Raw genomic sequence first — 25,226 nt, 5'->3', positions numbered from 1 at the left:
TTTTGCGCCGTTTCCTGTCGCGGGCACTATGCCGACCCGCACAAGTGAGGTACCATTTTTCTCGTAGGACTTTGGGGAACGCGGGGTGGGTGGAAAATTGTGGATCCACGCAGATTCCAGAACTTTCCATCCCAGAAATGTGGGGAAAATGTGTTTTGTTTGTCAATTTTTTACGTTTGCAAGGGATTCTGGGTAACAGACCATGGTGGGAGGCAGTCAAGTCACCCCATCCTGGATTCCCCTGGGTGTCTAGTTTTCAAAAATGTATAGGTTTGCTAGGTTTCCCTAGGTGCCGGCAGGGCTAGGGTTCAAAATCTACAGCTAGTCACTTTGCCAAAAAAAGGGTCATTTTTCACTGCAAAACCACGTTGCGTTTTGCGCCGTTTCCTGTCGCGGGCACTATGCCGACCCGCACAAGTGAGGTACCATTTTTCTCGTAGGACTTTGGGGAACGCGGGGTGGGTGGAAATTTGTGGATCCACGCAGATTCCAGAACTTTCCATCACAGAAATGTGGGGAAAATGTGTTTTTTTTGTCAATTTTTTAAGTTTGCAAGGGATTCTGGGTAACAGACCATGGTGGGAGGCAGTCAAGTCACCCCATCCTAGATTCCCCTGGGTGTCTAGTTTTCAAAAATGTATAGGTTTGCTAGGTTTCCCTAGGTGCCGGCAGGGCTAGGGTTCAAAATCTACAGCTAGTCACTTTGCCAAAAAAAGGGTCATTTTTCACTGCAAAACCACGTTGCGTTTTGCGCCGTTTCCTGTCGCGGGCACTATGCCGACCCGCACAAGTGAGGTACCATTTTTCTCGTAGGACTTTGGGGAACGCGGGGTGGGTGGAAATTTGTGGATCCACGCAGATTCCAGAACTTTCCATCACAGAAATGTGGGGAAAATGTGTTTTTTTTGTCAATTTTTCAAGTTTGCAAGGGATTCTGGGTAACAGACCATGGTGGGAGGCAGTCAAGTCACCCCATCCTAGATTCCCCTGGGTGTCTAGTTTTCAAAAATGTATAGGTTTGCTAGGTTTCCCTAGGTGCCGGCAGGGCTAGGGTTCAAAATCTACAGCTAGTCACTTTGCCAAAAAAAGGGTCATTTTTCACTGCAAAACCACGTTGCGTTTTGCGCCGTTTCCTGTCGCGGGCACTATGCCGACCCGCACAAGTGAGGTACCATTTTTCTCGTAGGACTTTGGGGAACGCGGGGTGGGTGGAAATTTGTGGATCCACGCAGATTCCAGAACTTTCCATCACAGAAATGTGGGGAAAATGTGTTTTTTTTGTCAATTTTTTACGTTTGCAAGGGATTCTGGGTAACAGACCATGGTGGGAGGCAGTCAAGTCACCCCATCCTGGATTCCTCTGGGTGTCTAGTTTTCAAAAATGTATAGGTTTGCTAGGTTTCCCTAGGTGCCGGCAGGGCTAGGGTTCAAAATCTACAGCTAGTCACTTTGCCAAAAAAAGGGTCATTTTTCACTGCAAAACCACGTTGCGTTTTGCGCCGTTTCCTGTCGCGGGCACTATGCCGACCCGCACAAGTGAGGTACCATTTTTCTCGTAGGACTTTGGGGAACGCGGGGTGGGTGGAAATTTGTGGATCCACGCAGATTCCAGAACTTTCCATCACAGAAATGTGGGGAAAATGTGTTTTTTTTGTCAATTTTTTACGTTTGCAAGGGATTCTGGGTAACAGACCTTGGTGGGAGGCAGTCAAGTCACCCCATCCTGGATTCCCCTGGGTGTCTAGCTTTAAAAAATGTATAGGTTTGCTAGGTTTCCCTAGGTGCCGGCAGGGCTAGGGTTCAAAAACTACAGCTAGACTCTTCGCAAATAAAGTGTAAATTTTCAGTGTGAAAATGTGGTGCGTTCACCTTAGGTTTTGAGCCACTTCCTGTCGTGGGCACTATGCCTACCCACACAAGTGAGGTACCATTTTTATCGGGAGACTTAGGGTAGTTCAAATTTGTAAAGCAACTGTTATTACCTATTGATTTTTGATGCATTTCTCCCTTCCAAATGAAAGACATTGTGTAAAAAAAAAGTCATTTTGAAAAATGACCAATAATTGTCATGCAAATATGAGTATTCCCAATTTAGAAAATGTGCAAATATGCACTGTTTCTAAACTCTGTAATTTGTTCCCATTTCAGAAATACATAGGTGACTTTCATACCGATTTTTCCATGTATACATTTTCCCACAATAATTGCTATATACCCGGAACAAAAAAAAAAAACATTACAAAATGCTGCTCAGTTTTCTACTCTGGGTTTGTTGGGCTCTTGGTGAACCTACAAGTCCTATATGTCCCCACAACCAGGAAGGTCCACTGGATGTAACGGTATATTGCTTTCAAAGAGATGTCATAATTCGAAGAAGTTACAGGTGAAAACGTTGACTCAAAATGCTGCTTTTTTCAACAAATTTTTAATTTTTCCTATATTTACCTGTCAGTTTCTATAAAGAAACCTTGATGGATCTACACAAATGACCCCTTGCTGAATTCCGAATTTTGTCTACTTTTCAAAAATGTATAGCTTTCCAGGATCCATTATTGTTTTTGTACCCATTTCTACCGTTAACTGGAAGGAGGTTGAAAGCACAAAAAGTAGCAAAAATAGGGTATGTCCCAGAAAAATGCCAAAACTGTGTGAAAAATGTTGGTTTTCTGACAAAATTCTGTCATTCCCTAAAAGCTGGAGAAATGGTGAATTCAGCCCCACAAACCCTTTTTTGATACCATTTGCAGAGAAAAACCCAAAAGCTTTCATTTGCAGCCCGTTTTTCCAATTTGTCACAAAAAAAACAAAATTTTGCTGTATTTTGACTCATTTCTGGGAACCCTGTAGGAGAATCCACAAACCCTGGGTACCTTTAGAATCCCCAAGATGTTGGAAGAAAAGGACGCAAATTTGGCATGGATACCTAATGTGGTCAAAAAGTTACAGGGGCCTAAGCGCGCACTACCCCAAATAGCCCAAAAAAGGCTTAGCACAGGAGGGGAAAAGGCCTAGCAGCGAAGGGGTTAAAGGAAAATAGTGAAAACAAAACACGAAAAAGCATCAAAGCAGGAGATCTGAGATGCAGAATCTGGCAATTGCACGTTCGGGCATAAATTGAATGAGGAAATAGGCGCCTCCCCCTTCCGAATGCACAGGAGCCTTGTTCAGCACCACCTGGGCTAAAAACTAAGACACAGGGGCAATTGCCCTTATGAGGAGGAGGAGTGTGAGGTGAGGTTCGCAAAACATTAGCATTAGACCTTTTGTGCACAGTTTAATTTAGTGATCTGGAAGCAGCTACTTTACATGACGTTTTTGTGCCACAGACAAAATTACCTGTTTTTACACTACTCCGCCCCTATCCGTTCTGTCGTTTTTGAAGCTACTTTTGACTATATGGGGACATCGTGTGACCTTTGTAAGTGGTGCAGCCAGGCCGCTGATTTTATTAACTTTAATGTACCTCTGATCCTCTTTGGGAGGGGTGGCGGCCTATATTTATTCTCTCTTATCATAAATATAATGCAAGAACAGACATGTAAAGAAATAATGCACTAATGCCACTGCGGTGAATCTCAGGGGGCTTCATCTAAAGGCGAATGGCAGGTTAAAACGATCTGACAAGCAGCACCAGTTTTAAGGGTCAGGTTCCCCAGGGGCTGCGGATAATGTTCATCTGGGGAGCAAAACAGGCAGGCAGCCATCTCTACACAGAAGCTCGGAAGTTTTGCTAGAAAATGGAGATCAGGTCCAGGCTTTTTACTTACAGTGACCTTCCACCAACACGCTGCAGCTTTATCTTAAAGCATCCCAAAATATATACAGGTACCAGACAGCCATGTTTTTAATTGAGTGTTACTTTTATGTTAATTTACAGCGAAATTTGCTCTCCAGTCTGAACCCACCATGACCCTTAAGGTATCCTAATTTGAATTGGAATCTTGCAAGATATGCATGGAGACCAGGGAGCAAATTCACTAAACACAGCGCAAAGTAGCTTAGGTTTTGTACTGGAAGTATACCCTTCCAGCAGTAGCGGTCCGTGGAGGGAGTTCCGTGGGGCGGTGGGGCGGGGGAGGGGAAATGTAAACACCGGAATATGGATGAACGGAGGTAAGTACACATTTAAATAAATACAACGAATTCCTTTGCGCGCGCTGCATCGCAAAATGCGATGCAGCGCGCGCAACGAAATTCGTTTTATTTATTTAAATGTGTACTTACCTCCGTTCATCCATATTCCGGTGTTTACATTTCCCCACCCTGCCCCTCCCCCGCCCAACTCACTGCCCCACGGAACTCCCTCAACGGACCGCTACTGCCTTCCAGACCAGAATCCTACGCCTAAACAAATTTTTAAAACATTTCACAATCGGATGTGTGATCAGTAGCGGTCCGTGGAGGGAGTTCGGTGGGGCAGTGAGGCGGGGCGGGGGAAGGGCAGGGTGGGGAAATGTAAACACCGGAATATGGATGAACCGAGGTAAGTACACATTTAAATAAATAAAACAAATTCCTGTGCGCGCGCTGCATCGCAAAATGCGATGCAGCGCGCGCAACGAAATTCGTTTTATTTATTTAAATATGTACTTACCTCGGTTCATCCATGTTCCGGTGTTTACATTTCTCCACCCTGCCCCTCCCCCGCCCCGCCTCACTGCCCCACGGAACTCCCTCCACGGACCGCTACTGCCTTCCAGACCAGAATCCCACGCCTAAACAAACTTTTAAAACATTTTCACAATCGGATGTGTGATATACAGTGCAGCACGCGTGCAATGTGTGAACTGTTAGGAGAAATAAGAAGATGTATCCAACTTTGCACCTGCCTCATGGAGGCATTAGTATCTAACACAAAGCCCGGTGTGGCAATGCTGGTAGGTTAGGCTTTGCATCAAAAACCACAAATGCGTGCGCAGAAACATCCAAGTCCCACCCATTTAAAGTCCCCTTAACACAATGTAGTGCAAAGCAGCCCAAAGCACTATTTTGCGTTGAGAAAAGCGCACCTTTCCAGTGCAAAATATTTTGTGACCCTATTACTTTTTCATAACATTACACAGCACAAAGTCTTAATAAATCTGTCCTCAGGTGTGGTATGAGGGATGTGTTTGGCCACACCATATGGCAAGCAATGGAAAATGGTAGTTCTGTTGTACAGGTTAAGGCCATACAGGTTTCGCGATCCCTGGCTACGCCCAGAGTTTGAATGCCCCAAAACAACATGTAAAAGTTTTTGCCTGCAATATACATTTAGCCCAGACACCTCCCTTAACATAAGAGACTCTCCAATACCAGTTCTGCAACTTTGGCAGGTCTGTGGTAGGTTGCTGCTAAGGCTTGGGGTAAGTCACCCCCCCCCCCCACACCTGGTGTGGAACCCAATCCGCTCGCTTTGCCTGTTGGCTGGTCTCCCTGTTCTTTGCGTAGGACGGTCTGAACAGCCTAGAAACCACACTCAGTGACCGTGTAGTATCGTCAGAGAACCCATATTTTCTTGTACATACAGTTCCTGCCTTTTCCCTCCATTGTAAAATCACAGATGAAATAGAGAAAGGCGGGGCCTGCATTGGCCCGCCGCAAGTATGGCGGGCGCACCGGCCCCCACCCGCTCTCGGTGGTGGGGCGCGCCCCCGTCGCATCACAATGACGTGGCGGGCGCACCTTAGCACGGATTGGACCTCGGGTCTCCTAGTGACCCGGAAGTGATTGAATCACTTCCGGGTCACTGGGGAGCAAAGGCCAGGCTGGTTAGAACTGGCCTGGCTAGTGAGGGGTTAAAAGGCCAGGGAGCACGGGAGTCTGCCTCTTTGACTCCGCGCTCCACGGCCTGCCCCCCCCCCCCCAGCCTCCAGGAGGCTGTAATTCTTTTTCTTTTATTTTGTTTTGCTGTTCTGTTTTGGTGGCGAGTCGAAGGCGTCAGGACGGTGTGGCGGTTTCTCCTTTTTGCTCTTTATCCCCCTGCAGGTTTCACGCGCTGGAGCGGTAGAGGTGGAACGAGCAGTGGGCAGATATCGGAGGAGCGGCAGCCGGCGATTCCAGTTTCTGGTTGGCGGCGATTACGGGAGAATCCGTTGAGGAGCCGGTACCACCTCGTTTTTTCCCACGGACTTCTTAGTGTAGGAAGGCGCACACACGCGCCTTTAAAGGTACTGCGGGGGCGGGTTGTGTGGACCAAGGTTCGGGTCTGGACTAAACTAAGCATGGAGTCTCCCCACTTAAGGGGTAGATCAGTGGCATCGGACGCGTATGGGAAAAGGTTTTAAACAGAACAGGCCATAATTGTTTGAGGGACGGACATACGCGACTCCGACAACAGCATTGGGAGGAGGACCCAGGAGCTGCTTAGCGGTGATAAACAGTTCAGGCCTGTTTTCTTTAAGCGGCAATTGCGGTGGCGCCAGCGCGAATAGCGCGTCCCGGAACATAGCGGCCCCAGAAATTTCCACCTTTCTCTTTACAGGCAGCAATTGTTGTAGCGCCAGCGCGCATATGGTGGTCCTGTATCAAGATTCATAGGGGCAGATTTATGTTTCCTGGCGCATCCCTGCAAATCAGCAGGGATGCGCCAGGAAAGATGCGTCACGCAAGTTTACCCTTGCGCCACCACAGATGCGCCACATTTACAATGCAGCGCATCATGGCGCAAGGATAAACAGATGCGTGACGCATCTGATGGCATAAGGGCGGCACATTGCTGGAGTTGTGTCGCAAGCACGACGCAACACCAGCAATGCTCAGGGGCTGCCCATACCGAACACGCTGCGTCATGCCTTATGCCTGCTTCAAGCAGGCGCAGGGTTTTGACGCAGCAGCGTCGGAAAAGTGACTCAGTGAAATCTTGTAGATTTCACTGTGTCACATTTCCGGGGCTTTTTCCTACGGAACGCCCACCCTGCATACATTAAACCTGACGCAGGTTTAATGTAGCGCAGGGCTTTACAACGTGACGCATCTCCCTAGATGCGTCGCGTTGTAAATAAGGTGCAACATGGCGCATGGTTTACGCCGCCGCTGCGTCACAGAAGTGACGCAACGGCGGCGTAAATGTCTCTCAAGTGCCTTGTAAATCTGCCCACTGTCTTTGTTAAGCTGCGTATTGTGTTGGGGGTTACTGAACCAAGGTTCTTGAGGTGCACGGCGTCCTTTGCCAACTATTGGCACAGCTGAACAAAGCAATTTGGTGCACAAGTGTGGTATGTATATAGGGTAGTTGGCTTTGGATAACTGCTTTTCTGGGGGCTGGCAGGTTGGCATAATGGTACATTACGAAGGAATACAGCTGTAGACTGAGCTTATATCTGTAGAATAACATTCTGCTTGTTATATTTATAGAATCCAAGTACTTGCGGACTCTCCACAGTGGCGCATCAACGGCGGCACAAGGACATCGCTCCCTGAGATCGCAGACAGGCCTGCATTTCACTGCTTCTGTGGGCCGCACTGGCTTGAGATTACTCGCCAACCACCCAGGTTAGCTGGTGTGGCGCGGCTCCAGGTGCGTGGTGCTTATGGCCGGTTTGTGTACCTCTAACAGTGCTCAGGTAAGGACCTGGACAGGTTTCCAGGTCAGGCAAATATTGTGGGGAGGCTCTCAGTGAGAGAAAGCATTGAGGTATAGATAACATTGTGTTCGCTGTGTTATTGTTGCCATTTTTAAGTTATAAGCTATGGCCAGTAAGCGTGGTGCGAAGCGTTCACGCATGGAACACATGATGGAGTCCATGATGCGCAGGATGGTGACTATGGATAGGAGATTGGGAAAAGTTGAAAAACTAGGGCAGAGCCTGGCGGAACTCATGGAAAGAGTTGAGGGGCAGAGTGAAGCGGTTGGGAGGCCTAAGCGAAATGTAGTACCACCAAAACCCAGGGGTGAATTGGAGCCACTCCCCAGGCGGGTTAGGCCCAGGAAAGGGAAGGGCCAGGGCGGGGGTCCCTCAGGGGTTCCATTCACACCGGTCCCGGTGGTCCCCACACCCATCCCAGTGGTCCCCACAATTATTCCAGTGGTCCCCACACCTATCCCGGTGGTGCCCGCACCGATGGCCCCCACACCTACCCCGGTGGCCCCCACCCCTATCCCAGTGGTGCCCACACCTAGTCCCGTGAGCCCTATACCTGTCCCAGTGGTCCCTGCACCTGTCACAACGGTCCTGGTGGGCGCGGGCCCGCAGGACAGAGTCCCATCTGGTACCCCATTAGACATGAACCAGGTCCCACTGGAATTAGTGGCACAGCTAGCAGCAGTTCTCCCTTGGTTAGGGAGGGGAGGTATGTTGCCAACTTCTGTGGGGGCAAAGGAGGTAGGGGAAGACCCCCTAGCTGAGGCAAAAAAGATGGTGGCAAAGATTATTGCAACACCAGGCGGGACGCCAAGTGGGGGGCAAGGTACTCCATCTCTTTTGCAACCAACAGGGGGGGTTCCTTTAGCAGGCTATGTTCGCCATAAGTTGGCAGGGTATGCTCAGACATGAGTCCCTTGCTCACTTTGCCACTGGATTCAAGCAAGCCTGGCTGAAGACGGCTGAAATGCCAGAAACTGGTCCTAGGAAGCTTGTTTCCGGTCCAGGGAAGGCATGGCTTGGCAGTTCGGGCTGGACTGTTCCCATGAGGCACAGGGTCAGACTGATTTGCATATGGCTATGTCTGAACTGGGGTGGCAGAGTGGGCTAAAGAACGGTGATGGATCAAACCCAGATCTGTTGACTGGGTGTGAGTGTTTGATTGGTTCTGATGCTCCGTCCATCACCACCCCCTTTTGTACCGCTTTGAACAACAAAGATGTGCCAGTGAGCAGCCATGGGAAGGACAAGCTGACGGAGCCAGCTGAAGTGGGTGCATTAGGTAAGGAAGTGACATTGCCATTGCTGGGCGTGGGTGAGTCACACATTGGAAGGGAACATTTGGCCAGGCATGTAACACGGGAAGTGAAAGAATTGGTATGGTCTGGTGCCTACGTTAATATGTTTTCGCTGCTCGTGGACGAAAGGGAAATGGAGTATTCAAGGAAAAAGAAAGATTAATGCTTCCTAGTGAATGGCGCAGTGAACTGTTGAAACTCAGGGTAGAGGAGAATTTAAGCAACTGGATTAGGGCCTTTTCAGTATTTATGGCAATAACAGCTGAGCGTTCACCTAACATACAAGCTGAGATGGCTTGTTACCAGAGCAGGATTACTATGTCCCATGACAAATATGGGGGCGTAGGGTGGAAGGAATATGACAGGAATTTCAGGAAGGCTAAGGCAACCAACTCATCACTCTCCTGGGACCGAGTCGACACAATCTCATGGTTAGATCAGTTTGGGCCAGGGCAGCCTGGTAACACAGTGCAGAACTTCAACAAGGGTCACACATTCCAAGTTTCTCAGCCCTTACGGCCACTCCAAACCACGGGCACGGCCCCCAGTCCAGGGAGTGGGAGGGGATGGAAGGGGACCTGTTGGGATTTTAATAGGCGGACATGCACCAGGGCCCAAGGCACTTGTAAGTTCAGGCACGCATGCTCTGCAATAACCCATCTCACCCAGAATCAAAATGCCTCAAGAAATCAGGATTTAGGGGAAAGAAGAAACAGGAGTGAGGAGAGGGCACAACTTGTAACACACTCACCCGTTGACGTTAGGGCCATAACTCCTTGGTTAAACAAGTACCCAGATCATGCCACGGCTAGGACCTTACAAGAAGGCTTTCTGTATGGCTTTAGGATTCCTGCATTTGATTACATAGGGACACCGGATTGCAAAAATCAGCTTTCTGTAAGGACCAAACCTGGGGTGGCAGCAACAAAGATTGCAAAAGAATTACGCTTGGGCAGGATAGCTGGGCCTTTTGATCACATCCCGGTGCACAATTTTGTTTGCTCACTCCTTGGAGTGGTCCCCAAGAAGGAGGAGGAGGAGTTCAGGTTGATTCATAATCTGTCAGCCCCTAGAGGCATGTCATTGAATGACGCTATCAATGAGGACATCTGTAGTGTTAAATATGCTTCCTTTGACCAGGCAGGAGATATGCTAAGGGGTCTGGGCCCCGGGGCCTTGCTAGCCAAGTCAGATATTGAGTCTGCCTTCCGTTTGCTGCCGGGTCATCGTCTTGATCACCACCTTCTGGGCTTTAAATTTCAGGACAAATTCTACATGGATATGTGCATGCCCATGGGATGCTCCGTTTCCTGCGCTTACTTTGAAAAATTCAGTTCATTTTTGGAATGGGTTTTTAGACAGGAGATGGGGCACCAGTATGTCATGCATTATCTTGATGACTTTCTTTTTCTGGGGTCGGCGGGCTCCCGGGAGTGTGCTTGAGCATTGCAGGAATTTTGCGTGCTCATGCGTGCCTTCAGGGTTCCCCTGGCGCCAGGGAAGACGGTGGGTCCAGCGACCACAATTGAATTCTTAGACATTGAATTAGACTCAGTACAGGGGTGCTTCCGGTTACCTAAAGAAAAAATTGCAAGATTTAAAACAGCATTACAACGATGCCTGGAAAAAGATAAAGTAACCTTACATCAGCTACAGCAGACAGTGGGTCAGTTGAATTTTGCACTACGAGTCATACCTATGGCACGACCATTCTCCCGCTCCATCTCGCAGGCCATGTCAGGTCTCCAGGAAAAACACCATCACACAAGATTGTCGCCTGAGGTTCGCCAGGACATGTGTATTTGGATGGCATTTCTGGAGGGTTTCAACGGCAGGGTGGTGTGGCCCGGTCCTCCCACTACTTCTGCGGAGTTAGGTTTATGGACTGACGCTGCGGGCAGTTTGGGTTTTGGTGCCATACTTGAGAATGAAAGGGTGGCATAGCATTGGCTGTCATGGTGGGTGGAGAATGGTGTGACAGCCAACATTGGTTTCCTGGAACTCTTTACCATCTGGGTGGCATTCACGGTTTGGCCTCATCATCTGCGTAATGAATCTGTGATTTTCTGGTCAGATAACATGACGGTGGTAGAATGCATCAACCAACAGGCTGCACAGTGTAAAATGATCCACCGCCTGTTGAAGGAAATAGTGTTGTTGTGTATGAAGCTGAACATACAGTTTAAAGCTAAACATGTCCCGGGGGTTTTGAATAATGCTGCTGACGCACTCTCTCGCTTCAAGATGCAGGTTTTCAGGGAACACCTACCTCCTGCGGAGGCAACACCAACACTCTTCCCGGAAGTACTTTGGCAGATTAGTGCTCCCAGGTACAGAACCTCGTGGCAGCTAGCCTAGCGCCCAAGACCAGGAAAGCTTACGAAGGGGCGTTTTGGGCTTACTGTGCTTTTTTGGGGCAGAATTGGGTAGACAGCTGGCATGAGACAGGGGTATTCCTGCGGTACTTAGATACTTTAAATAAGGAAGGGCGCTCTGCGGCGGCAGCCAGGCGACATGTAGCAGCAATCTCCTTCTTCGCACAAATCAAAGGCAGCAGGGATCCTACGAATAGTTTAATTGTTAGAAAGGCACTGAAGGGGTGGCGCCGCCTCCAGGGGTCAGCACCAGACACAAGCCGCCCATTTGGGATAGAACTGCTGACATCTCTACTAGCAGCTCTTGGTGGCATTTGCAGCTCAACAGGGGAGGCGTTGCTATTCAGAGCCGCCTTTTCATTTGCCTTTTATGGAGCCTTTAGGATTGGGGAGTTGGTGGCGCAGAATAAACAGGATGTGCAGGGAGTGCTGCAGCTTGAACATGTAAAGGTGCAGGGCGACACGTTACTAATATCCATTAGAAAATCCAAAACAGATCAGGAAGCCCGTGGCGAAGGTATAGTACTTCACCGCGGACATGATAATCCTTGCTGCCCAGTGACTCAGCTAGAAACATTCCTACGACAGAGGAATAGTGCAATGGGGGGAACACTACTAATACATGCAGACGGTACGCCACTCAACAGGTTCCAGTTTAAAAGGGTCATGGACATGGCAATAAACAGGACAGGTTTAGATCCAAAGTGCTTTGGAACACATTCGTTCAGAATAGGGGCTGCCACAGAAGCAACAGCTAGAGGTTTGCACAGCAACAGTGTGAAAAGGATTGGGAGGTGGTCCTCCAATTGTTATAAGCGCTATGTGCGGCTACACATGCTGTGAGTGTGGCATTTCGCACTTGTACTGATGAATGTCCCATCTCTGCTTACATTTCTGTTTCTCAAACGTGTCACGCAGGGGGGAAACTGGCGTCGGCGCACCAGCAGCAAGATGCAACACAACGACAGGCACATCCACAGGACGCAGGAGCACATGTTAGGGTCATTGGTCATTCGTATGTAAAACGTTTGAATTCACTTTTTCATTCAGGAAATTACAGACACAGAGCTGAGCGGGACGGTTTTAGGGTATCTTTCCGTGGGAAAGGGGGTCTCTGCCTTAGTCTATTTAGGGGTTTCGTTACAGATCTTTTGAGTAGACACGGGGCTCCACCCAGGATAGTTATCCTACACTTGGGTGGGAACGACCTGGTGAATCTGGGTAGAAGAGGCTTGATGGAGGACTTAATCTCGGAGGACTCCAGGAAGCTATAATTCTTTTTACCCACCCACCATCCCCTAAAGCAGATGATTGGTATTGTGTTTTATGAAGGTTGTTTCGCAGGTATGTTCCAAATGTATATGGATGACAGGTGTGTCGGACTAATATGTTTTGTTCCTTAGAACTCTTTCCCGTTTATAGGTCATCAATCGTCGTATTTATTGCTATTCCTTGGTCAGGCGGTAAGGTCATGATTGGTGAGCAGTAAATTTAAGGTCCTTAGAGGGCGGCGCCATTCTTGAATGGGGTCGCCCAATGGGAGGGACAAGTGGTCTCTCCTAGAACTCCAGGGGCAGTACAGCCTGTTGGCTGGATGGGTGCGGGGGGAGTCACGCTTTCTCTAGGCTGGTTGGCAACCCCGCACATGCACAATGACGTCAGTAAACGGGACAGAGATGCAAGGGCCCCCTTTAATGGAGTTAATAGAGCGTACGGGGGTAACCCGGGGGGGAAGTACCCTCATGGTAAACAGGCGCTCTGCGCATGCGCACTCCGACTGGAGGGCATGGTTAATTCATAAGGATCTGACACCAGTTAGTGACCTTGCCGTAGGCCCAAATAGGATACGCAGAAAAGTAATTACTGTATGATTATGGTTCATATGTTAGATTCGGATAGGAAATATCTTGTACTAGAATTATGTTAAGATTAGCCATCTGATATCTGTATATATCAATTGCAATCAAATGTCATGAAACATTTTTCTGTGTAATTATGTAAATATTGTTTATTTCAATTTTGTTTTATTTTATGTTTTAATAAATACGGCCGGGGGTTGTACGACCCCCGCCTCCAAAGAAATCCTTCTCATGTCAATTTTAATAATGTTGGTTAACAAAAGGGGGGGGGGGTTCCGGTAGTCCCTGGCCATACTGGAAAGCTCACAAAGATGGTGTCTACTTTGGCTAGAATTTAGCTTTTTGAATCTGGCCCCCTGAGTGGACCTGGCTCCCTGCCAATCATCCAGGCTTAGATAAACGATGCAATATCCGCCTGAACCTTGGGAGAAGCTCATCTGCGTGAGACATAGTAATGTCTGATCAGGACACAGGACTCTGGAAACTGCTTTTTCTTCAATGTTTTGAACAATTCTAGGGATCCGGAAGCAGTGTTATTCTGTGGCCTGTCCTGCGAAACAGGCCACAGTGTGTGGGGAGGAGCCTGGCCCTTGAAAAAAGACAGCAGCTAGGCCCATCTAGGCCCAGTAGAAGCCTACATGGAGGTCACTTTGACAACGCAAGCATCTTAGGTGCTCTTTGCAGCCACGGGAACCAGAAGCCACTTGAAGATGTGACCATGCAAGAGGACTGCGCACCTGCTGCTCCAGGAGCCACAGAAAAGACCCTACATGGCCCACATCTGGATAGCCAGTCGTGACTGTGAGACAGCATTTCATGGATCCAATGAATGAGCTTATCAGAGAAAACATTATAGGGTCACCGGATAGAGCGGATTGAGAACCCACTATATTTCACATTTTGCATTGAGACACAAGCACAATAAACATGAAATGTGAGTATGTTTACTATAAAGAAGCTAGATCTGGTTTTCCATGTAAATTTGACACAAATTCTTGTGCAAACAGAAACAACATAGACCTAGCACTATGGTCAATGATGTAGTCCAGCAGTCCCAAAGCACCGCTTATCGGCATTAACCTACATCAACTCTTAAGTGAACGGATACCTACAAAGACTCCCCAGGAGGCAGGAGAGACTCCATCTGCGGTCGATTCCTATTAAGGTCTCTTCAGCGGAAAACACCGGAGCAGCTCTGCTTGGGTGACAGGTAAATTATGGCTAATGAGTAACGAGCACTGAGGAGCTAGGCTAACTAGAAATCAATCCAGAAAGGGAAAGATGTGCGGCGGACTTCCAGGGAGATTCAGTCCCAGAGCAGCACGCTTGAGAAGGGGGCGGATCATAGAAGAGGGTAAGGATAGCATGAAACACGCCACGGAAGTGACGCAGTCCTAGGGGAGCAAAGGAAGCCTTAGCAGCGCGGGGCTATTGTAGGGTCTGTGTCTCCGAGTTGGGTCATGCTTTTAAATAGGGGAGAGGATCCTTAGGGGAGAGGATGTGGTCTCACGGCTAGTCTACCGACCTTGGAGCTAGGAAACCTATGTTCGAGCCTCGGGGTCAACTCCACATCCTGTGATCTGGGCAACTCACTTAATCTCCCTGTGCCTACCAAAAAAAAAATGAATGTGTCCTTGTGGAACGTAACTGGTGCTCATGTAGAGTGCTCCAATACCTTTGGGTCAAGTTCGAGCTATATAAATCTGCACAAAAAAAAATACATAGGGCAATGTGGATATATACCAGCACTGTTTCAGACCAGGCTGCAATAGTGTTTTGCGCTCTACGATCTCAAAACGAGTGCCACGTATTGGGAGTTAAAATGTATTGCAGCCAGTAATATCTGATTCCCTATGGTTCGAAATTTACCAGGTGCGATAATCTGCACCTGTTAGGTGTTTCCACCTTTAAAAGGGGGAATTGCATTTGGAATTTGACACTTTCCGCATTAAAGTGAGAATGCACCCTTAATTACTGCGCACTGTCCTCCAGTAACGTTTGTCACGTTTTTGTTGTGTAGAGTGCCCCCTCCGTTCCCAGCTATACTGGGGGCTTTTCTCGATTTTTCCTTTGGCTGATGTTGAGGAATCATTTTTAGAGTTGACGTGGGCGGACCATCACAGGGAAGATGGTGAAGTAACATATATATATATATACATTTTTTTATGGCGTTTTATATAGCGCAAACTTGACCCGAAGGTATCGGGTATCAGAGCGCTTTATAAGAGCACCAGTTGCGTTACATGAGAACACATTTATTTTTGTTAGGCACAGGAGATTAAGTGACCTGCCCAGAATCACAGGATGTTGCGCGTCTTTGCTGAGACTCGAACCCGGTTCCCCAGATTTGAGGTTGACTGCCCTAGCTGTTAGGCCAACTCCCTCTCCCCCATTGACTTCTTTTTAACTAACCCCCTAGTGCCGACCCTAAGGAAAGAGTTGGTCGTGGGCACCAGGGCCCACACGTTTTTTCCATCCCTCGCAAAGTAACATTTTGTGTCCCCATCCAGAACAATTGGGCCACATTTCAAGTTTCTAGGAGTAACCAGGCACCCCCTGCTTGTGGCGCACGAAGATGTTGCCTAGCAATGCAATACTCTACAACTGGCATTAGGCACTTTTCTACACTGGATGTTGTGTGCCAGGGCCTTCACTTGCCTGGGATTTGAAAAAGATCCTTTGTAACTGGCCCCTAACACTGGTAGATCCAAGAGGAGCTCTAACACCTCCATTTCAAAACCCTTTTTATTCTAAGACCTGATCCGCTACTTCACGCATGTGCAAGAGTCTTTTTCTTGTGTGCATGCACCAAATGAAGTGGCGGCATCCGATGAGCAGAGTCGAACTGGCCTATTGGGCAATCTGGCAGTGCCCGAAGGGCGCTCTGACAGGTGAGTGTATTGACTGTTTGTTGACAAGTTTTATGACCTAGTGAGACAGGTATTACATTTGATATACTTGATATTACCGCAAACATTGCCTGTAATAAGCCAAAATCCAAGCAGTCTCCCATGCTTGTCTTTACACGCTTAAAATTTCCCTGATTTCTAAATATAGGCCTCTTTTTTTTGCAAAGCGATCCACAAGTGTGAGCCACTTTTAATTTGGTACCCGGGCCTATTTGCTGTTCCAGTGCGACCCAGTAGACCGGCAATCCCAAGCTAGTGGCAGGATACTGACACCTGCAGACCTGGTGAGCAAAACCGTAACACCCGCCCCCAGTGGCCAATCGGATAAGCAGAGTTCTTGGAGTGTTGTTTACCCTACAATTGTGTAATAACAGATTCCCAATAATCTAAGCTTGCTCCGAGCGCACGGCCTTATTTACTTTTTCAGGCTGAAAGATATATGCATTGCAATGCCACGCTAGAGGCAGGTTGTGCGCTATGCAAAGGCCACATAATAAATATATGTTCTACTTTTGTTGTTACCTGACCCAAAAAGGGGCGTCAAGGTGAGCAATACATCTTTTAATATACATGCGCATACATGTTCCAGCTACGGAGTGAGCAAAGGTTGAACAAAATGAATACCTATAATTTAAAAGAGAAAAAATATTTTTTTATTGTTTATGTTTTGTTGGACTTGGCCCTTTTTGCAGGGTCAGCCCTGAACATTTTGCCTTCCTCCGGTATTGTTTCTGACCTGTTTTTGTTGGTTTTAGGACTCTGGGCACTTTACTACTGCTGATCAGTTCTAAAGTGCATATGCTCTCTGTGTAAATTGTTATGGTAATTGTTTGCCCATGATTGGTATATTTGTCTTACTAGTAAAGTCTCTAGTAAAGTGCACTATGTGTGCAAGGGCTGGTAATGGAAAGGCTACTAGTGGGCCTGCAGCACTAATTGTGCCACCCACACAAGTAGCCCTAAAAAGAGATCTCAGGCCTGCCACTGCAGTGCCTGTGCGCAGTTTGTTAACTGCCTTGTTGTCCTGGCAAGTGCACCCACTTGCCAGGCTTTATCTTCCCTTTTTATGCACATCAGACACCCCTATAGTAGGCCCAAGGCACCCCACTGGGTAGGGTGAAGTGTATGTGAAAGGGAGGACATGTACTGAGGTGTGTACCATGTCCTAACAGTGAAATACTGCCAAATTCGTTTTTCACTGTTGCAAGGCCATCTTGCCCATAGAACCGAATGGGGGAGGCTGTGTAATATGTTTCCAGCATATCTTCCCATAGGCATAAGATAGAGAGATGGAGTTTAGTGTGCCTGAACTCAGAATTTAATAACACATGTTTTTGTGAAGATGGTTTTTAAATTGTGTGCTTAGAAACCACATTTTAAAAAGTGGCTGGTTTATTGTCTTAAACCATCCTGTGTGCCTCTGCCTGTTTGTGTATTGACCATCTGGGTTTGGATGTGGCAGGGTCTGGGAAGAGTCCTGACCCCAGGTGGGAGAAGGTGAGACAGCAACAGGCTGGCCTGCATTTGATGTGGGGGGGAGGAGTAGCCCCCTGGATGTGAAGAGGGCTGTGTTGCTCCCACAAAAGGATGGTTCGACCTCCTGCTGAGCGTCTGGGCCCCAGACCCTGACTATCAAAGGAAGAGGGTGTGCACTGGCAGGAAGATACCCACGTCTGGCTTGGACCGGGGTCAGAGCCACCTGGACACAAAGACTTCAAAGGCATTTAGGGGTATAAATTTAAGAGCTGAAACCCCTGAACTCAAGACTGAAATCCAGACTGAAAAGGGATTGAACCTACTTTGTGATCAAGAGGAACCTCTGCCAAAGAAGAACAGCTGAAGAGACTGAAGAGGAGGACTGCCCTTGCTGTGTGTTCTGGGGCTGGCCTGCAGTTTGCTGATTTGACTAAGGAGAGGCCAAGGGACTTTGCTGTGTGCCGTGTCCCCCTGCTTGTGAGGACTTTACTGTGTCCTGAAGTAACTTGTCTCCAAGGGCCCGAGGAGAGCTGGTCCCCTGTTGTGGAAACTCAGGAACATAAAAGTTTCCAACCGTGTCTCAGCGACGCTTGGTGCATGGTGCTTTTGCACGCCTGAGACTGCTGTGTGGTCCGTGGTACTGTTCACTAGGTGCCACATGATCGCATTGCCCCCACAGCATGAAACATCGTCCACACTGCTATATTGCTGTTTGTGGCCCGAGCCGTCATCGTAACGGAGGTTGTAAATAAGAATCACTGCCGCCGGTCTGAGCCACAACGTGCTAAAGGATTTCTTGAAGCTAAGAAAGCCGCAAGGTGAAAGGGATCGTGATCGTTGTTCACTGAGAAGAATCTGCCCAAAATCGTCAACGAAGGAGAAGGCAGTACCTTAACCCATCTGGCTACAGCGTCGCCTAACAACGGAGCTGCAACATCATCGGGGCCACCCAGCAGGACGTCCGTCGAGTGGGTAGAGAGAGAGAGAGCGAGGCAGCGCACCCCCCCAGATAAGGCTTTGACTCCGGTCAGGAGCCGCAAGCGAGTGTGGCCTGGGGAGACGTGCAGGAGGAGTACAGGAGTGCTCCGAGCTCTCTCCCGCTTCACCCCGTTAGACGCCCTGAGTCCCCGAGTGGCCCGTACCTGCCCAGCAGTACTGAGGCCGCCCCTTTAAGCTTATGACTGTTGTCTCTGGTGTTGGGGCCTAGTAGGGGCCCTAGTGGACCGCGCTGTTTGGCGTACTGCATTATTCTTGCATTTACGAACTGCCTGATTCTTGCATTACGAATCACATTATTCTTGCATTACAAACTGCCTGATTCTTGTATTACGAATTGCATTATTCTTGTAATGCGAACTGACTGATTCTTGCATTACGAATCGCATTATTTCTTGCATTGCGAACTGCCTGATTCTTGCATTACGAATCGCATTGTTCTTGCATCACGAACTGCCTGATTCTTGCATTACAAATCGCATTATTCCTGCATTACAAATCGCATTATTCTTGCATTACAAATCGCATTATTCCTGCGTTATGAACTGCATTAGTACGTGCATTAAAAACTGTGTTATTACTACATTACGAACTGCATTACAAACTGCATATCATTGCATTAGAACTGCATTAGATCATTGTGAACTGCTCATTAATACCGCAAGAACCTATAAGTGATTGCTGGCCTAATAACCAGCAAAGTGAAAGATTACAAATACGCATATGTTGTATTTCTATCGTTAGGTCTCACCATATGCCTTTTGATAAAGATACCACTATTTTTTATAAAAACCAGTGTGGTGTCCATTTGTGGTGTTATCACTGTGTTACTGGGGAGTGTGGTTGCAAATACTTTCCACATTGCCTTGGAGATAAGCCTGGCTGCTCATGCCAAGCTACCAGGGGGTGAACAGGGGTTATCCAAGAGTGTAAAAAAACGAAAGCACAGAGAGGCAACACAGAAGTAAAACAGCACAAATGTTGGAACCTCAACTTGATGAAGTTAATTCACAAATAGCGTGTCCCACTCATCCAGTCCAGGTGAACAATAAAATGTTCACTGTGGTAAGGTGAACAATAATAGGTTTGTATTCCAAGTGTAGGAAGCGTTTCGGCACCTTCCATGGGATGCGATCTTTCACGCTCCCACGTCGATGAAATAGTAGGCAACTTGCCTACTATTTCATCAACGGTGGGAGCTATTTGTGAATTAACTTCATCAAGTTGAGGTTCCACGGATCTGTTCACCATCTGCGTAGCTATGAGAATATACCAATAATCGCAGTACGGTTCTTTTTTGCCCTGAGGAAGCCCTATTCAGGGTGAAACTCATTTGCTGCATCGGGCTTCGCTGTCTTGAATCAAGCCACCATTAAAAAACTTGACTAACGTCATTGAAGAGTCCGAAGAGATCTTGTTCTTGTTTAGCATTTGTGCTGTTTTACTTCTGTGTTGCCTCTCTGTGCTTTCTTTTTTTATTATAGTAGATAGGTCTATTGGCAGTGGACCTTGGAGGTGGGCAACAGAAACTCTGTGCTTTACATTATAAGAGTGTACAGTTGGTCAGTGCAGCGTTAATTATCCCTTGCTGCCACTTTTCTACTTCTTTTGTTATCCAAGAGTGTGTCCCCCCCTACCCTGACTAGAAGCAAGGGTCCCTATTTGGACTAAGGTACCGTACCTCAGCCAACTAGAGACCCCCAGTTCTAACAGATATCAAAAATTCTTTCATCTGGAATGACAATTACCCTTCTCTCCTTAGGAAATCATTACCCCAGCTTCTAAATATTGGTTAATTTTAAATCCCTATCTGCTGCCGTGTCCCCAGCAGAGCAGTCTGGGTTGCCAGCACCCAGGGCAAGGCAAGTATCTTTCCAATTTTCTTTAAAATAATTTGCGCCCCTATCAAAATTTTGTGCCCCTAAAAATGCCCCTAAGAATTTTGCGCCCCTAAAAATGCCCCCTAAGAAGGGCAACCACCCCTGTGCCCCCCCACGCTACGACAATGCAAGGTGTCCCTACAGCCACTAGAATAAACAAGCATTGGCATAGCCAATAGGTCTCGCCTTTGGGACCTTATAAGTGTTTAGCCATGCAACAGTTGCATAACTAAATACTTATAAGGTCCCAAAAGCGAGACCTATTGGCTATGCACATCGGCCGTGTGGCCGCGAAAGTGAAAGTAATCGGGGTAAAGCTCGGTGCGCGCGCCCGTGCACATGCACTGTAGCTCTAGGCTGGCCTGGTAGCACTTTTTGGAGCCCTCTCAATAAGTCTCGCCAGACCAGCACATGCACTGTAGCTCTAGGCTGGCCTGGTAGCACTTTTTGGAGCCCTCTCAATAAGTCTCGCCAGACCAGCGCATGCGCTGGGTCAGGCGAGACCTAAAAAGGGGAGAGGAGTTGGCCTAACGGCCAGGGCGGTCGACCTCGAATCTGGGGAACTGGGTTCAAGTCTCAGCAATGACGCTGAACATCCTGTGATTCTTGGCAAATCACTTAATCTCCCCGTGCCTCACAAAAATGAATGTGCCCTAATGTAACGCAACTGGTGCTATGTAAAGCGCTCTGATACCCGATTTGGGTCAAGTTCGCGCTATATAAAACTCTCAACAAAAAAAAAAAGTAATAAAGGAAATAATCTCAACTAGCTCTGACAATAAATAGCAGATCACTACCAAACAGTCCCTTGGAGGAAATCAGACTCAACCGATAAAATGTCTCAGTGAGTTAGGTGCCTGTTGCAGAAACTTTTATGTGATCTGTAGGTCTGAATGCCAGTGAGGAGGAGGGGGGAATTCTGCCATTTATCCAACCATATTTTATGGCCTACAGAACACAACATACATTATCAACTTCACAGGAAGATTTTCGGAAGAATATCTGATACACAAAAGATATATTTTCAAGAAAACCAGACTATAATATGCAAGCTGTAATGGGAAAAAATACACGTGTCTGGTTATACGTAGTTACACATTTTAGAATTGCTCGATCAAACATATTTTCACATTTCAGGCACAGGGAGATAAAGGAATCTGCTAAGTAGCACATGGTTCAGTGAATCATGGTTAGCCCAAATCTCCAGAGAGCTCTCCAAAGAGCTCTCAGGGCGTGCAGCCACAGCGGGTTGAGGTCAGCGCTTGAGGCTTCACCACAGCAAGCCAGGTAGGTGTGGCTGTTCACTGTTCTGCCTGGAAAAACCCTTAGCAGACACAGGTGCAGGGACAGGGTTGGGGAGTGTGTATACATGGGTGCAGCAGTGCCACCTATAGGGAAAGTGAGGTATGTCTCTCTGCCAGCACAGGCAGCTGGCGTGCACTTCTGGAGGTGTGCTTGTGCGGGTGAGTTGTTAGACATAGTTTTTAATTCAGGATTATCCAACTTGTTTGGCCGTGGTCCAGTAAATGTTTTAAGAGTAGCACTTATGCACAAGATGCAAAGCCACAGAAAAAATATGAACAATTATCACATGTATCATTAAGTGGATCTAAATGATTGAATAGGAGTAGGGATCAGTAGTACATTTTTTTTAATAACATGTAATGTTATGTAGAGTGTTGTTAAATTGAGTTATTGGTTGAAAGAGGGGGTGGCCCCTTTTCAAGCAACAGCCTTAACTCCTGTCAGGGTGAACCACAAGAAGCCCTAAATTAACTTGTGCTTAAACCCTGAGGTACCTTGGCGCAAAAGCAGTCAGACTTAACTTAGAGGCAATATGTAAAACATTTATGCAGCACACAAACAGTAATAAACTGAAACACACAAAAGAAAATCCCGTTACCAATTTAGAAAAATTCATAAAAGTTTCATAAATTATTTGAGACTAAAACAACAAAAATCCAATCAGTAGAACCTGAGTTATTAATTTGTTATGTTTGTAGTCAAATCTAGTGTCTAAGGTCAAAGCACCAACTGCAGACATCTAGTTGCGCGAGACCATTGGGCGTGGGCCATTTAGACTCACCTAATCCCTCTATTGTGTGGCTGTTGAGAGGAATAAACAAAGCCCAACTGCCAAATTCACCCATTCATTTGATCCAGGAGAGGCTGCAGGTGCCCAATAGTTTAGGATAGGAAATGCCAACTTTCTAAAAGTGGCAAATTTCAAAATTGTAACTTAAAATCCAACTTTACCTTTAAAGAGGATTTTGAATTACAATTTCTCAGATACCAAACAAGAAATGTTTACCGGTTCCCAACCAAAAGTCAGCACTTATTAAATGTAATTAGGTAACCTAATTTAATCCTATGGGACAGGTAGGCCTCATAGTAGTGAACACAAACTTAGGAGTTTTTCAATACCAGGAAATGTCCAACCTCTTATTTACAATGTACCCTGTCCTATGGGCTACCTAGGGCCTACCTTATGGGTTACATATGCAAAAAAGGGGAGTTTAAGGCTTGGAAAGGGGTTATTTTGCAAAGTTGAATTGGCAGTTTAAATCTACATTCAGGCTACAATGGTAGGACTGGGACATGTATTAAGGGGCTGTCGAAGTGGGTGGCACAATAAGTGCTGTAGGCCCACTAGTAACATTTAATTTACAGGCCCTGGGTATATGGTAGACCACTCTACAAGGGATTTATGGGTAAATTAAATGTGGCAATCAAGTGTAAGCCAATGTTACCATGTTTAAAGGAGAGGGCACAAGCACCTCAGCACTGGTTAGCAGTGATAAAGTGCACAGAGACCTAAGATCAACAAAAACAAATTCTGCAAAAAGATGAGGGGTGAAGGCAAAAAGTTTGGAGGACGAACACCCTAATGCTGACAGGTCCAATGTGCACCCTAAGACTGACAAGTCTAACAAAGTTCAAAACAATGGCAGACAAAAAAAAAATGTCCGCCAGGTCGTCAGTCCCCCTGCTCTTAGCTGATCTATAGGGGCCATGAACAATAGGGAACCAATCCTAAAGAAACAGAACTGCGAAAACAAGCAATTCAGAGAGCAGAAAAACTGTAGAGGCAGGAAAAGAAGGATTAGAATGAACAAACAGAGAAAGAAGCAGTGGCGGCTCCTCCCCTAGGGCGATGGAGCTTCACCCCACTGCTTTTCAGCAGTATAAGGAAAAATAAAATTATAATAACTCAATGTTATTATCATTTTACTTTTTCTTGTTGCAGGTGCGACAGCTTTGCGAGGCGGGACGGGACTGCTTTGCTGACAGAGCAGTGGAGAGGAGGAGTGGTTTTCACTCCATAAGTGCGCATGAATGTTTGGTCGGCTGTCTCGGGCCGGCCAAATATTTATGCACACTTAGCATGTTCTCCACCCAGGCTGCATTACAGCATGGGTGGAGAACATGCCCAGGCCCCCAGTCCCCATCTGAGAGCCAAACCAGGGTGCTCAGGCGAATCACAGCGCTGCATTGCAGCATTGTGATTGGCTATAGGGAGCCTGGGTGCTTCCTGTTACGGCCGAAGGGAGGAGTGGAGAGATGCGACGAGGAGGACGTGGAGGATGCCGCGGCGAGGAGGTAAGTTTAATTACAAATTTTATTTACCCCTTCCCCCACCTCATCGCCAGCCACCCCCGCCTCCTCGCCCGACCCCCAGATCAGTGCCGGCCGCCACTGGAAAGAAGGTTATAAGTCAGCAAAACTGAAAAGAGACAAGAAATGAGAAGTCAAAACAAACATTGACAAATTCAATAGGATCACCTTTGGATGGCACGATCTTTTGGCTAAACAGCATTTTCATTAAGAAAAAAGGTTTGATGCATGAAAATGAATTCTGCGGCAGCAAATAACATTCTAGGACAGCTTTCTTGGAGTCTCACTTTAAAACTGACCAAAGATTCAAATAAATCCTCACAGAGGCCTTTCTTTCCACCTACACAAACCAATATACTGTAAAAGACGCTTTAATAATAAAAAAGGCTGATTAACTAGTCCAGCATATAAATGCAGTAACTGCTGAGCAATCAAAAAAATACTCAATCTATCCTCTCTAATAGGAAAATGAGATTTAATTCAAGAACTACATTACACCTCTGTGGCCTCTTGTTCTGCCCTCAGGAAGTCCAAAAAAGCTGCCTCTTGGGTAGTCTGCTGACTCAAGTTATTACGATATTATGATATTGTATTAAGGAAGCTATATAGTGGAACGAGAAGTGGTTCCCCTCTAGATCCACGGCATTTCATGGTCGTACTTGTTTTTTACCGATAAGAGTTCATCCTGCTATGAGGGAATGCACTGGAGAAATACAGAGTTGTTCCTATTGCAAGTACAGTTAAGCGAATGTATGTCATTACATCGCATAGTAATACCACGCATGCCATTACAACGCGGGTATTACTACGCGATGTCAATGACATCGCATGCCATTACATCGCAAACTATTACCACGAATATGCCTTTACCACGCATGCCATTACAACACAAAGGCATGCGTGGTAAAGCTATATTCGTGGTTAGTTTGGAAGGTAAGTGACTACCCTACCCCTACACAACCCTTCCCCGCCCCAGTCCTCTCCCTACAATTACATTACACTACACTACACGACCCCCTAACACTACACAAACACTACCCTAAACCGTAAAACACTACACAAGCACTACTACTCTACCCTAAACCCTAAAAAAACTACACTATCCTTTACCCTTAAAATACTACACAAACACTACACTACCCTAAACCCTAAAACACTACAGTACCCTAAACCTTACAACACCACACTACACAAACACTACACTACCCTAAACCCTAAAACATACACTACGCAAACACTACTACACTACCCTAAAC

This window comes from Triturus cristatus, chromosome 4_2 (genome assembly GCF_964204655.1).
Source record: "Triturus cristatus chromosome 4_2, aTriCri1.1, whole genome shotgun sequence".
In the NCBI taxonomy this organism is placed as follows: Eukaryota; Metazoa; Chordata; class Amphibia; order Caudata; family Salamandridae; genus Triturus; species Triturus cristatus.
This window is presented reverse-complemented; position numbering follows the sequence as displayed.